The sequence below is a fragment of the Equus asinus genome, chromosome 2 (genome assembly GCF_041296235.1).
Source record: "Equus asinus isolate D_3611 breed Donkey chromosome 2, EquAss-T2T_v2, whole genome shotgun sequence".
Lineage (NCBI taxonomy): Eukaryota > Metazoa > Chordata > Mammalia > Perissodactyla > Equidae > Equus > Equus asinus.
Genome location: NC_091791.1, coordinates 112,432,948 through 112,444,004, shown reverse-complemented (window position 1 = coordinate 112,444,004; position 11,057 = coordinate 112,432,948).

The following is an 11,057-nucleotide window of genomic DNA, read 5'->3' as shown; positions in this document are numbered from 1 at the left end:
TAGTAACAAAATACTTTTAACTCCTCAGAATTGTCTGTGGCACTCCCAGTGTACTAGGTTGGTGAAATTGACAGACAGTGGTTGAAACAAATTACAGACTCAAACAGGTTATGCAGGGCTTTGTGCAATTGGCCCCACCCTGCTTCTCTAGAGTTCTCGGTTTTCCCCCACCTACTGTCAGCAGCACCACCTTTTGGCTTACGTATTCATTTGTCAAGCTCCATCTTAAATGTTGGATCTGGGAAGCTTTCTCCATCTTTTCTGAACCATTAGATCTTAAATGTTTTGTATTCTCTTCACTGTGCTCTTTCCTGTATTGTAGCATTTGTCACATTATGTTTTAATCATTTAGTCAACAGTCTCCATTTGCCAAGCTCTTTTTATATTGTCCCTAGTGAATAGCATCATGTATGTCCCATTATAAGCACACCACAAATGTTGAGTAAATGAGATCCTTCTCCAAGGACTTGATAATCTACTGGGACAGACAGGTGTGCAGAGGCTTAAAATCTTCAACACTTACATCGCACTTCATGTATGCCAACCACTGTTCTAAGTGCTCTACTAATCCTCACAAAATTGTTGGAGGGCAGGTACCATTATGATCCTTGTTTTGCAGATGAGGAGATTAACTTGCCCAAGACCACCCAACTGGTAAAGCAGCAGAGGTGAGATAATGGACCCAGGCAGTCTGGTTCCAACCTCCTCTCCACAGCTGATTACCTGTCTAAGAGAGTGATGCATGTGCACTATTAAAACTAAAACTTGCAGGGGCTGGCCCCGTGGCCGAGTGGTTAAGTTCGCGCGCTCCGCTGCAGGCGGCCCAGTGTTTCGTGGGTTCGAATCCTGGGCGCGGACATGGCACTGCTCGTCAGACCACGCTGAGGCAGCGTCCCACATGCCACAACTAGAGGAACCCACAACGAAGAATACACAACTATGTACCGGGGGGCTTTGGGGAGAAAAAGGAAAAAATAAAATCTAAAAAAAAAAAAACAAAACTAAAACTTGCAGCTCCGGGTATGTGTAGTGGGTGGTATGATGAGAAGTCATACTAGAAAGATATCTTGGAGTCAGAGCATCCAAGATCTTGGGTGCTATGCTAAGGACTTTTGACTCTTCTGTAGGCAGTGGAGAGCCCATGAGGTTTTTGAGTAAATGACTGTTTTTGTGTTTGAAGAAACTGACTCCAGTAGCAATATAGTGGCCAGGCAGACAAAGTAGAAAGATCAGAAAGAGTCCTGCAGGAGTCCCAGTGGAGTCAGGGGCCATGGGAATAGAAAAGCCCTTTCTGAATGCCTGCATCAGTCTCTCCCTCCAGAGACGCACTAAGACATGAGAAAAAGAGCCAAAATCAGGAGCAATGAGCCACACAAGGACTGACTTAGCAGCCCAAGAAAGCCAACTCCTTAGCTGGTCTTTGGACTAGGAGACACCAGGGCACAGCCGAGGACAGGCATACCACACTGAAAATGGGATTGATTAGACCCTTACATACTGAATGTTGGGAACCACCACCCTCCCCAGCCTTCTGCCCCAGGAAACTAGAAGAGACTTTTCTGGGGAATCTGACCAACCCAAGAGAAATGATCTAAAGATACTTTGGGGGTTCCCCAAAGAAATTACTTGGGGCCAAGTCTCTACTGTGAAGCCCACAGTCACAAACTTCACCCATGTGCATAGAGCTTCTAATTGGCATTTAAGTGCCCAACATTTGCATATGAGTGAACAGCCTACGGTTATCAGACATTTGGGGAAAGTCTCTAAGAAGAAACACAGGCCAAACCAAACACAAAACAGATTAAGCAAGAAGGAAGTTAATCTCTTAATATCCTTGGAGGAAAGTGGTTATAAAGGATACTACATAAAAAAAGAATATTCAGTTAGAGAAAGAAAAACTCTTATAAATGAATAATATGATAGCAAGATTGAAAAACTCAATAGAAATGTAGTAAAATTAAGTTGATGAAATCTAGAAAGTATAGCAAGAGGACAAAGAAATTGGAAAATAGGAGAAAAAAATGATGAGAAAATTGGAGGACCAGTCCACAAGCTTCCATAACTGAATAAAAGAAGTTCCAGAAAGAAAGAAAAGAGGAAATGAAGAGGAGAAAGTACTATAGAAATTCAAGAAGAATTTCCAGAACTGAAAGACTGAAGCTTTAAACAATGTGTGCATATATAATTAGGGAAAAAATCTAAATGTTAAAAAGGAGAGAGAGGATCAACCACAGACAGGAGCCATTTTTTCACTTGTGACTAAAGATGCTGCTGCTGCTGCTGCTGTTTACAGAAATAGGGAAGTAGAAAGTCTTGTGAGGAACAAAAATGAGTTCAGTTTTCACCTGAGTGAGTTTAGACACTGTCATCAGCCAATGTTGACATCCAGCAGACGGAAATCCTGTGTGGAAAATTCAAAGGACACTGTTGGAGTGAAACATAGAAGTCACTTACATATAGGTATTATGAAAATGATGGGAGAAGGTAAGATTGTCCTGAGACTAGAGAGAGGAGGGGAAAAGGCCTGGATAGAAGAGGGAACGTGAGAGAAATAACAGAGGCTGGAGAACAAGAAATACTATGAGGAAACTAAGAGAGTTTAGGCAGGGCTTTGAGAAGGAAAATGTACATGGAGTTTAGTGTCTCTGAGAAGCCACTGGGTGTTTTGACCATTAGGAGGCTGTTGGTGATGTCTAAGAGAGCAATTTTAGTTGGACCCAAAAGTGCACAGGAGAGGGGGCAGTAAAACCACAAGGCCAGTGGTTTTCAACTTGTGTTCTCTGTACCATCTGCATACTGGGATTTTTTGTGGATGTTTGAAACAATAGAGAGGCTGAAAAACAAACCATCCAAGTCAGCAACAATGGGAACACCACCTATGGCCCTGTTCCTGCAAGCACCTCCCCAGGATGTGGCCTGACCTGGTGCCTCCCACTTCTCGGAGTGCATGGGGCCCACTCCCATCCCACCTCACACACCGCTGCATTCAGCAGACTTGGACTGCACAGGTGTTTGGAAACTTGACCTAAATACTGCAATTTAATTGGTCTTGTCATTTATGACAGCGTGTAAAATTGTCTCACCTTATTAAAATGCCCATTCAAAACCTATGGTTGATAAAATGCCTTTTCTGACTATATTATCATAGGTCAGACTGGCAAACCAATTCTAAGTTTTTCTGATTATTCCAAGGACGGTGGAGCTGAACAAAGCCGATCAAAGCCTGTACTGTTAACACCATGTATCCTCTCCTAATTACAAAGCTCACTATTATATTTCTAAGATATAGGAAAAACAGTGATCACTTTCTAAATTTGCCGATGACTTTGACCTTTCCAAGTAGTTTGACTGAACTGTAGTACAGTTACTGACTACATTGGATCACACACATTGTGTATACCCTCGATTGCTTGCAGTTTTCCTTTTTGGGACTTTTGCTTTGTTTTCAAAGTACAGTTCTCTGAATTTTAGAAGAATTGAGAAACGGAATGTGATCGGGTACAGTTTCCTTTCCAGTGAGAAAGGTTCAGGTGTTTTGAGTCTGGTTTGAGACAAGAGTCTGCCTAATCACTGAAAGCTGGAGAGTTTAAAATATGGACTTATATTAAAGATATTTTCTAGGAGTGGCAAGTGCGATTGTCTGTGGCATCATGACAGCATGTGGTCTTTTTGAGGTGCTTTAGGCCTCCTGTCAGACACATTTCTCCCTTGAGGCCCATAAAGTGAACACACCAGCAGCACATTTATGATTGCTTATGACTTTTGTTTCTTAAGTTATTCAACAAATTATAATAAGGGCAGTTTTCTCTGCAGCTAACTTTTTTATTTGCTAAAAAGAGTTTATTTTCCATCTCTAAATTGCTGAGTATTTTTGTTCGTTCATTTCTGTAAAACCTAAGAGTAGTATAAAATACTAGTGTAAAATAGAATTGGATTTTTGACTGTCGATTTTCCTATAAATTGTTTTTTTAAATTTTTTCTGATTTTGCTATTTTTTTCTATAATGAGAAAAGATTTCCCTTACTCACTAGATTGTTGACAAATAAATCATTTTTAGTGCCATATAACATTCTTTGCCTAAATATGGCATATGCCCTCTTAATTGTATGTCACTTTTAATATGTATAATGAATGATTTGATGATTACATGGAAAGGAAAATGAGTAGTGACCTGGAAAGTAAAATTAATTGGCAACAGCTTTTCCACTATATGGATGAGTTTTACTACAAACCAATAGTGGAACCAGAGTAACATTTGGGAGTAATCACAAATAGCCCGATGCCCTGAAAGATCTCTATGGGCAAAAAAGCATGTCAGCACACCTTCAGATGGGGATTTGGAAATGGATCTTGAACAGCACTCTGCACTTTCTGGACTGGCATGGAGAGGGAAGAAGCCACCAGCATGCCATCAGAAGTATTTCTTTTAACAGTATTGTGAAAAGTAAATAAACAGCACTGCTTATTTTGTTCTTTAATAGTCTGCCGTGAGGGATGGCAGAAAGGCCCATCTCCAGCGAGATGTGTCATTCCAGTTGTTATAGGTCAATGGTGACATAGCCACTGTGGGAGGCTGGACTCACAAACACAGCTACATGCCATTCGGAATAGTGATATGTAGAACAGACGATGCTGGAACTCATGAAGTCTGTGTTCTCCACCCTGGTTGTGCGCCTTGAGTTTTGAACCAGCTGGTGAAAAAAAGAACTGTAGTACCTAAAGAAGTAACATGGGGAACATCCAAGACCAGGTTTTGAGGTTCCCCAACTTTATTATGTGACTTTGAATCTTTTGGTATGATTTCTTTGGTCTGATCATGTATAAGCAGCAGATAATAAATGGATTTTATATTATAAACATGATCAAAAGTTTTTCTCTTTTAATAATCAAAAGTGATTCCTTTTTATTGAAGTATACCATAGTTTTAACCTTACAAATGATTTTTCTTGTCATAAATTACATATTTGCCATTTTAGTTTATTCTTTCTTGGTACTTCCTTTGTTTTCTCTTGGGTTGCAGATGGGTTGTTGGTAATTTGTATTTATGTCTTGTAGTTATTTGGAAAACATACCTACTTTTTAAACTATACAAATAATTACCTGTTTTTGCTGTCAAAAAACGTTTAAAAATTTCTTTTTCTAGTCATCAAAGCCAACACTGAAACCCTAAGTGTAAACCGCATGATGTGCAGAATTTCATTCACTTTCACTTTCCTCCCCCATCCAGCTTTCTGGCCATTGTTAATTTCACCCGAAGTTGTAAACCAAATTGCTATTCTCAATAAATTTAAACATTATATATCTTCTCCAAATTTTACTTTTACCTGTTACATTCCATTTTATTATCGCCGTTAGATTTATTATTTAGTCTTAACTCTCTGTTTCACGATGTGTCCAATGAGCTAATCTCAATTTTGGTTCCTCTTGGGTAATGTTTCCAGGAAGGATGGCTGGGGTATGCCTCTCAGCAACTTTCCTAGGAAGAGGGAGAAATTTTCTGAGACCTTGTATATCAAAGTGTGTCTTTCGGTTGCCATTCCTTTTGTTAACTTGAAAGACAACTTGTCTGAGAATAGTTTTTGCGTTATAACTTTCCTTAAACTGTTGCCATTTTGCTCCATTGTTTTCTATCCTTAGCTGTTCTGGAGGAGAAAGCTGAGACTATCCTTATTTGATTATTTTTAGGTTAACTGTGATTTTTCTGATGGGTGTGTCTAAAATAATTTCTTGTCCTTGAAATTCTAAATTTCCTAAGATTCTATCTAATCTGGTTCTCTCGTGAGTATTCTTGCCCAGAATATGAGTCTTACATACCATATCAGATATTTTTTTCTATGTTCTCTTTTGCCATTCCTTCAATATTATTTACACTTCATTTTTAAATCATCATTTGTAGATTGAGTTTCTGCTTTCTAATCTTCACGCTTATCTTCCTCTCTTAGCACTTTCATCTTTGTTCTTTCTTCTTTGTCTTCTGGGAGAATATCTGAACTCTTTACTTCTTCATACCTGATTTGATTTTCTCCAACATCAATTCAACTCATCATCACCTCCAAAGCTGATGTTGAATCTGTGATTGTTTTTCCACTTCCTCGCAATCGCCCTTCATCCATCTCTATTCATATATTATCTCTATCCCAACACCTTGTTTGGGTTCTCCTTGACACCTTTTTGTTTTTATTTCATGAAGAACTAATTAAGACTTAAGACTTAATGAGACTTAATAATTAACTTGCTTATTATTAAGAACATAATTTACTAAATTTTTAGTGCGCTCAAATAGTAAAAATAGCTATCATTTTCTGAGTGCTTAATTTTTACCAGATAATATGCTAAATATTTTCTAGACATTATCTCATTTAATCCTCAGGATGCCCTGCAAGAAGGAATTATTATCCTCATTTTACTCATGAGGAAATTGGCATTTAAAAAACTATTAAAAAGCATTAAAAAGCCCAAGGTAACACATCCCACAGTTAGTAATTCGAAGAGAGAGCATTTAAACCCAGGCCTGTCTGGCTCCAAAGTCTGTCTTCCTTAATACTAGCTCCTCTATAAATGATTTTCATAGGTTTATATTTTAATCAAATATCAGAGACATAATACTCCCCTTTTGCTGGAGATTTTTTTCATTCATTGCCCCATTTTATCTATCTTCTATTTATCAATCACTGTTAATTCAACCTTGTAATGAGAAATCACTGCAGACCTGGGTTTGTTGAATTATTCCAGAACAGTTTTCTCTTCCTCTCCCTACCCCTGAAAGTTGTGAACCGTCTGTAGGCCAGTTACAATGTTATTTACTCTCTGGAGAGGTTGTGCAGAGGAGTAGCAAGGGCACCGGGTTTGGAATCATAAAAAACCCAGACTCGAATCCCCTCTGTGCTGTGTACTAGCTGTGTAGCTTGGGCAAGTCACTTAGCCCCTGCGTTACATGCCTGTGTTAACGTGCCGATTAAGAGAAGCGTAGCCCAGGTGAAGGACCTCCCGGAAAATAAAGCTGCTGCTGTCCGGAGCGGCGAGGCGGCGCGCTGGGGCTCCCGCGGGGCCCAGGCGTCCGGCCCGCAGGCCTCGAGCAGCGCCCGTCCCAGGATGCACCGCTGCGCGGGCCGCCTGCCGGCTGGGCGTCGAGAGCGGCGGCAGGACAGAGCCGCAGGCAGGTGCGGGCGGCGGCCCCGGGTACGAGGGCGGGCTCCACCCAACCGCCGCGGCCCACGCCGCGCTTCCCGCCGGGCCCTGGCGCCGCACAGGCCTTGTCCCAGTTCCCCGTCCCCACGCAGACTGAGGCCGTGTCCTTGTCCCTGTCCCCGCTCGGGCCGGGTCCCTATCCCGGCGCAGACTGAGACCCATGTACCCGGTCCCTGTCCCCACGTAGGCCGTGTCTTTATTCCCCACGCACACTGAGGCCGTGTCCCGGATCCCTGTCCCGGCGCAGGCCGTGTCCCTATCCCCACGCAGGCTAGGGCTGTGGCCTGGGTCCCTGTCCCCGCGCAGGCCCAGGCCGTGTCCGGCCGAGTCACCGCCCCTCTTGCTGCAGTCCCTGCGTGCTGGGCCTTGCAGAGTCCGTTAGGCACGTCCCTGGGCTACGGTGCCAGTTTTCCATCTGTGCTTTTGCCTTCCTGGGTTTTTGTGAATTGCTGGGTTGGCTCTTTCTCTGGATATTAAGCCCACTCAGGTGAATAAAGATGTAGCCCAGATTTCTGCCGAGTTCTGACGTCGGGGGTTCAGCAGGGAGCCCTGGAGACTGTCCGAAAGTGGGCTTGATTCCACAAGCCACTATGGCCTGTGTACCCCTGGCCAGGGAGCCTCTTTGCTTGGGCTTTGTTTTTCTCAGGTGACAGTTATTAACCCAATGCCATGACTTTAAACAAACACTAAAAATACCCTCTTATTTGCTCTGAATTTCAACAAAATTTATAAAGGGCCCACTATGCACTTAGACTCAGTATGAAGTCTAGATGCTGGGACCTCAAAGGTGAGAAAGGTACCCACCCTCTCCCATGTCGTCTGGTTTGGAGGCCTAAGTCACCATCTGATATTTCATGCTACCCAAAGTTTTCTTTTATCCCATCAGAAAATGTCTTTAAATCAACTGGAATGAGAAAAAAAAAAGTAAATAGTATGTTGAGTTGTAGAAAGGGTAAAGCAGTCCAATTAGGTTGTTTGGAGCAGTGTAAATTGTGCCTCTTCATCCCCAGTTTAGTAGTCCAGACCAGCAGTTTTTAAAGAGGCCAGATTAGACTAGAATAGAGAATAGTGTACGCCACAAATAGTATGGAGAAGTCTTGTTCTGTGAAACTGTGGTTTCAGTTATATATATGTAGGTATATTTGTACTAGGCTGTGATGTAAAATGTATTTATTGTGGATTACATTTAAAAAGTTAAGTCACTGGTTTAGACCAGGATAAATGTGTTACATATACAGAAAGTACCCTTGCAGTAGTAATAATCTATTTGGACACCAATTATTTACATAACTGGAACTGTGCAAGAGTCAAATGGTATTTCTACCCTAATTAGTTCCTGTTTTATATTCACTTTACATAGTATTAGCATGGCATGAGTTTGGGTATGTGGTCCATCACATTCATAGATCATTGCTGACGTGTGAGGAATGGAATGGCAGCATTGCTCCAATATGTGAGATCAGGCACTCTGGTGGTTGCTGATTATGGAAGCCACAAACCATTATTGTTACTGTGAAAATATGCATGTTTTATAGGTTTCTCCTATTGCCATGTGTGACCATATGAGGATCTTTGCTTTACGTTGTACCTGCTGAAACCCGGTAATGGAGTTTAACAGTCCAAGAGTTGTCTGGTCAGTTCTAGTTATTACATTACTTTCTCTGAAAACTTAGGACCTTAATACGCATGGTATCTGAGGCCAAAGGGATTTTGTTATTGACAGGCAGATGATTTTCTTTTCAGCTTTGATAAAAGATTTTAAAAAACATTTTTAACTAAAATTTGAAGCCCTTAATGCTTATTGTAATAATTATTTTTAGATTTTATATTTGTATTTGTTGAATGGTTGGTTGGTTGATTTTGATTTTAAGGATTTAAGTAACTAAAAGTTTGGACTACAGTTGTTGGAAATAATTTCCCGGTGTACAATTAATCCTCTAATGTTTACACAGACACTTAAGTGTAAACAGTAGTATACTATTTCATGAATGGGCCTTGCATACAGTTTAACATGATCAAGCAAACTATTTTTATTTTAACCATACTTAATGGTGTCATAACTGCTATGATAGGAGCTCCATAAATGTATGAATGAATGAACATTGTAATTGATTATTCGTGCAAGCATTCAGTGATTCGTATTAGTGAAATTAGTTTTTAGTGAAACAATTTTTATACCTGGTTTCTTTTAAGAGAAACTAATATTTGGCAGGTTTATTTCAGGGAAGTTATGGGGCATCTGTTGGAAAAGAGATAAGTGACTAGAAACTATCCTGTCCTGTAGCACACTTGCAAACAGCACCCAACAGTGAAACGTTCTGTGACATCTGAATTTCTAATTCAAAACCTAATACAAAATAGGTAAAAAAGGATTGTTTTTCCTCATTTGAGGTCTCAGTATTAGCCATGAGGGACACTTTATAATCAACTTGGTATGTGATATTTTGCTCATATCCCTTTAGTGTCTCCCAAAGTGTGAGACCCCAGCACTTGCTGTGCAGTTCAGTTGACCTGCTGACAGTCTCCCACAGAGGGAGAGCGAATGACTACTGACATTCAGGGAATGTGCTTGCTTTTTCCAGCCACAGCCAAAGCTCGAGACTAAGTAGCTAGAAAGCGGGGACCGTAGCTGCCTTGTTCACTGTGATTTCCCTATTTTCAGGAAAATAGGAGGTGCTCAATAAATAATTGTTGAAGGAATGAAAATACCATGGAAGGAGGAAGAGCAGCAGCAGAAGGTACACATAGCTTAAAAAAAAGGGGAAAGAGTGTTGCCAGATCCTTAGGTATTTATTGAGGGTCTCCTATGAAGCTGGTAGTGTTTCTAGGGTAAGATCTGGGCTCGTAGGGTGTTTGCAGCCTAGTGGAAACAGGGCACATACCTGCTTGTGTATATGCGCGCACACACACACACTCTGATCAAGTTGTGTTACGGAAGTATTTCGTGCTATGCTATTAAAGAATGGGGCTGCATATAAAATGAGGCTAATGGTGTGATTTGGATAATAAGTGTAAAGACTCAAGGAAGAGAAAGGTTGATTGAGGTTAATTTGGGAGGCAAAGTTTCCCAGAGGTAATGGGTGGAGCTTGGATAATGAGGGATCACAGGTGGGACAGGAGCAAAGGTCAGAGTGAGCATAGCCACTGGCTCAGCTCAAGGGGAGATTGGGGTACAGTGGAGAGTAAAGTGGGATAGGCTGGGTGGGGATCACATTCCCATGGATGCTTTGGTGGCACAAAAGCAACTGATGAGGGGAAGTTTAGACCTTGGTTTAGACCTCCACCTTGAGAGAGTCTGGAACTGACCAAAGAGTGACCGAGCCTGTCCACCAGCCACAATCCCACACACACTCACTCCCAACCTCAAGCCTGGGCCGTGTTTCTAGTGCCCTGTGGAGTAACCAAATCTTTTGTTAATAAGAAGGCAGGAGGGTGAGTGTCTTGTTCTTGGGAATGAGTCTTAGTTCGCTGATGTCGTAAAACTTAGTCCAGCTTGTGCTTTTCACAGGACACTCTGTCCTGCTTTTTTAAAAAAAAAATCACACCCAAGAATTCACAAGCTTTTTAAAAAATTGCAATCAGGAATTCACAAGCTGAAGAGAGTTGCCCGTTCTTGGGTGTCTCAGATTAGCCAAGCAGGTCTTCTGCCAGTTCTTTGTTGTCAGGTGGCATGTAGGTTATGGGATAGAAGGGAGACCGGAGTAAGAGGGAAAAGATAGTTATGTGCTTGAGGTCAGGGGCATTGTCTTCCTCTTTCTATTTCAAGCACCTTATACAATACATGTGTTGAACGAACAATAGCTGGATAGATAAGGGGCAGTTTTAGTTCCTCTTTGTCTTGTCACGTGATGGGGTCATGACAGCCCAGA